At 39.8% G+C, this 3,966-nt stretch overlaps 1 long non-coding RNA gene across 1 annotated transcript; it reads right to left on the reverse strand.

Moving 5' to 3' along the window:
- Nucleotides 1-351: 351 nt before the first annotated feature.
- LOC123058296 (uncharacterized) lies at nucleotides 352-3,960 on the reverse strand. The gene is made up of 4 exons (XR_006427128.1): nucleotides 3,754-3,960; nucleotides 3,387-3,469; nucleotides 2,573-2,678; nucleotides 352-651 (listed from the first exon to the last, which is right to left on the reverse strand). It is a non-coding gene; the product is annotated as an uncharacterized lncRNA (long non-coding RNA).
- Nucleotides 3,961-3,966: the final 6 nt, after the last annotated feature.

Here is a 3,966-nt window from a genome sequence, read left to right on the forward strand (position 1 = left end):
AACTATTGTCGACCGATCATGTTTGTTGGGGAAAGTCCAGACGGGAAAGCCCATTCCCGACCGACATGTCTTTCCCAACCGATTGCTTGACGGCTAAGGGTTATTTTTACCGACCAATAGTCTGTTGGGCCTGCCATGGGCCTTTCCCGACCAACAGTCTGTTGGGGCATTCATTGGCCTTTCCCGACCGACCATCTGATAGGAAATTCTTTCCCGACCGACATTTTGTTGGGCTTGGTGTTAGCCTTTCCTGACCGACTGTTAGACGGGATTTGATTTGCCGACCAACAACCAGACCATGTTTACTTTTTCCAACCAATATTTGATCATCTCTCAAAAAAAGACCAATATTTGATCAACATTTTGGTTGGGAAACCACAACCGTAGTTAACATATGGTACTAATTGTTGCGTACATATAGTTCATGTGTTCTAAAGCATAATCACCAAGGCAACATACATCAGGTGCACCACACAGTTTTTATTCCATTAACTAATTGTCACATACATACACTTCAGCCTGTTCTAAGCACCAAGACACCATACACCAGATTTACAGAAGGACAGACAAAAAATGGAAGTATGAGACATCCAGTTGAAGCGGATCGCTGGCTTCATGGTTCATTGTGAGGACAATCCTTATGTTTGCGCCCTACATAAGTTAAAGAAGTCTCAATTATTAGAATGCTCAATTAATTTATGAAATTGAATGCAGGCAGAATTCACATGTGCACTGTGCACACACAACAACACAAAATGAGGAATACATGTGCCTAATCTATAAAAATAGCATTTCAGGAAATGAAGACCAACAATCAACTTCCAGCAGTAGCCATGGCTATGCCATAGAAGCCCTCCGCCCACTTTTTTTCTATCCATTCGAAAGGAAATGCATCATTTACTTTGTATGATTGCCCATATTCCAACACTTGTTCCAAAAAAACATACAACTGAAAACTATATATATATGTGTGTGTGTGTGTGTGTGATTCTTTCAGTAGATGTACAGATTTCTAGTAGTTCATAGTGGGTTTAGCTTTGACTTTAATACACCATGATAATTGAAATTGCTAGTACTGGATGATATACTCTGTTGAACTTGGCTCAGAAGGGTACAAACTCTAAATTGCATAATCAAATCCATGAACAAAATCCATCAAAATCAGGCATTTATAGCAAGTAGGCTGGGACCAATATACTATGTACCAAATAGTATTGAGATGCAGTCATACATGCCATCGCTTCAGCCTGCTCTACAGTAGTTGTAGAGATAGAGAACAATGCAGAAGAATAATTAGAGTGCTCCATGCTGCATATAGTTCACGATAGTGGCAGCACTAAAAGTCAACTTACAAAAGTAGGTTCTTGAGTTTGGTATTCAAAGCTATTTTGTTTCCTAGCTGGACTTTAAGTACCCTCATGTATGATATATCCCTGCTGTTGCTTCGAGAACAAAAAGCATGGAAACAGTTCCACGCCACTTGTGCAAAACAGAGAATAAAAACACAAACTACCTCATTTGCATTCAGTGTATGGAGAATAAAAGTAAGTTAATAATACGATGCCCCATTATAAATATAACAAAACGCAAAATTAAAATTCTACAAGGAGATCGAGTTCCATATCAGTATAACTCGGATTTGATGGGTAGGATACTGAGACTAAAGCAATCAGAAAGAACTCAACTACGGGTGTGTGTGAGGGGGGAGGCATCGATCGGTGCCACAATGTTGAGAACCGTCAATATAACTCAGATTTAAGTTTTGTGCGGCTAAATTATGGTGTAAGATGCTACTCTGTCGATCTAAAGGTGGACAGAGAAAGAGAACCAAGTTCATTTAGCAAAAAAAAGAGCATAACAAAAGGTCACCTCCTTTTTCTCATGCTCTGGTGTTTCAGGATAATTAGTAATCATAGGAGGAGATAAAAAGTAGCTCAGGCATGACATCCAAAACTTAAACTGCACAACACATGCTGACTACACCACATCACTGCGACAGCAACGGTCACCACATGATATCTTGGTAATTAGTAATCGCAGGAAGACTTTGAAATTCCAAATTTCAAGGTAATCTCTAGAGGAACTTAACCATCACATAAAACACACATGTGGAGGTCTAGCCCAGATAACAGAACTAGAAGGTTTAGTAAATTAGGATGAATTTAAAAAGGAAAACCAGGGAGGAACTAAGCCATCACATAAAGCACATGTGTTTTAGATGTTCTATTTTCAGAACAGAATATAACTTATATCACTGACTTCAGCTAGTTGTGTTTGTACTGCTGAATGTTCTACCTATATTTACTTTCCACCAAAAATAAAAATGTGTGGATGAATATACTATAGTTTTAACTCAGCAGTTTTAACTCGTGCTTTATTATTAGGGAGAGATTTAATGGAAATCTAGGACCCATATAAAATAAAGATCTAAAACTCAGTTGATGTGCTTGAAACAAAATTGGATTACAATAACACATCAGAGGAACTTCCACAAAGATCCATATGAAACAATACATCTTCCACGCCGTAAATTGGATTACAATGAACTCATTAACAAGACAGAAGTACAAACCTTGGTACTCAGAGCACCTAGAAATGCCTCCATGGCGTCCATTGCTAATGCTGCTTGGGCGATCATACGAGTAAGATTAACCTCTTCCACCATGAGCTAATTCGACCTAAGAGATAAATTTTCAAACAAGAGTCACGAGAAAGCAGTCTTTGCTTTCAATAAAAAAAGGCAACATAAATTTGAGGCATGAATAAATATGTTTTAATCCTTACAATACCACGTAAATGATCTGCAACCTAGAGCATAGTATCCTTACTATGTACAAATTACACAAACATGGTCAAGAACTTCGTCAGTTTGTGCTATTGTCAAATATCTTTACATAATTGCCAGACCCACAAGAAAAGCTATTGCGAAAATCATTACAAAAAACTGAATATTTACATTGTAAAAGAGATCCTTAACCTCCCTCTCACGAATGGCCCAGGGAGGTTTAATAAAATAAAAGTCATACAACCTATAGATGAATATTTGATGAAAAAGCGTGGTGCACTTTTAATTTTTTGATGCAAAACATACTAGCTCGAATGGTGCAGAAAAACGTTAGAAGCACAAAATGATATAGCAATATAAGAAAAATAAAATTACCGGCGAAGTCATCATCAGAGAAGAGGAGCAAATTTCATACTCACAAATGTCTACTAGATTATATGTCAACCAGATTTTGTCGATTCAAGTACAGAATTGCTAGAAAACTATCTGTCGTGACCTTACATCTAATTTTTCACTATAAGAATTAGTAATACAATTTCGCAATTGTTCAATACACTCTATACAATGCACAAAATACACTATTATAGGAACCATATCTTACGTTCTGCTCGAGCTCGAGCTCCCAACCAAAGCGCTCCTTGCTGGATAGAAGTACTACCACAAGTTATGGGCCTTATGGATGATCTGAATGGAAAAGGGAAAAGGAACAAATCAACAAACGATAGCACTGATGGGGGTAGTGGCGGATCTAGAATAGAACTAGAGGGGGTGCCAGGCTTATACTCTCGTATTTAAACACAGATAGTACACACAAATTAGCCTAACTACTATATAGGGGGTTATACTTTGCATTTTCAATGGGGGAGGGGGGCATGGCACCCATGAAACACCCATTGGATCCGCCCCTGGATGGGGGAGGGGTAGAGAGGGAGACGGAGAGGGAGACGAAGAGGGAAAAGAACACTCACCACCTAGGGAGGGGAAGCACTAGCAGTCAACGGCCAGATCCCCCTTGAACAGAACTGACGAGGGCAGATTGCAGGAGGCCCGTGGCGTGACGGTAGCGGTGGAGGCGCTTGGGTGATGAGAGAGTGCTAGTGTGCTCTCTCCCGAGTGACGCACCTCCCTCACTCACCCCCGGATCAGAGAAAGACAGCGGCGTCCACCATCGCGCCTTGGCC

Source organism: Triticum aestivum, chromosome 3A (assembly GCF_018294505.1).
Source record: "Triticum aestivum cultivar Chinese Spring chromosome 3A, IWGSC CS RefSeq v2.1, whole genome shotgun sequence".
Classification (NCBI taxonomy): domain Eukaryota; kingdom Viridiplantae; phylum Streptophyta; class Magnoliopsida; order Poales; family Poaceae; genus Triticum; species Triticum aestivum.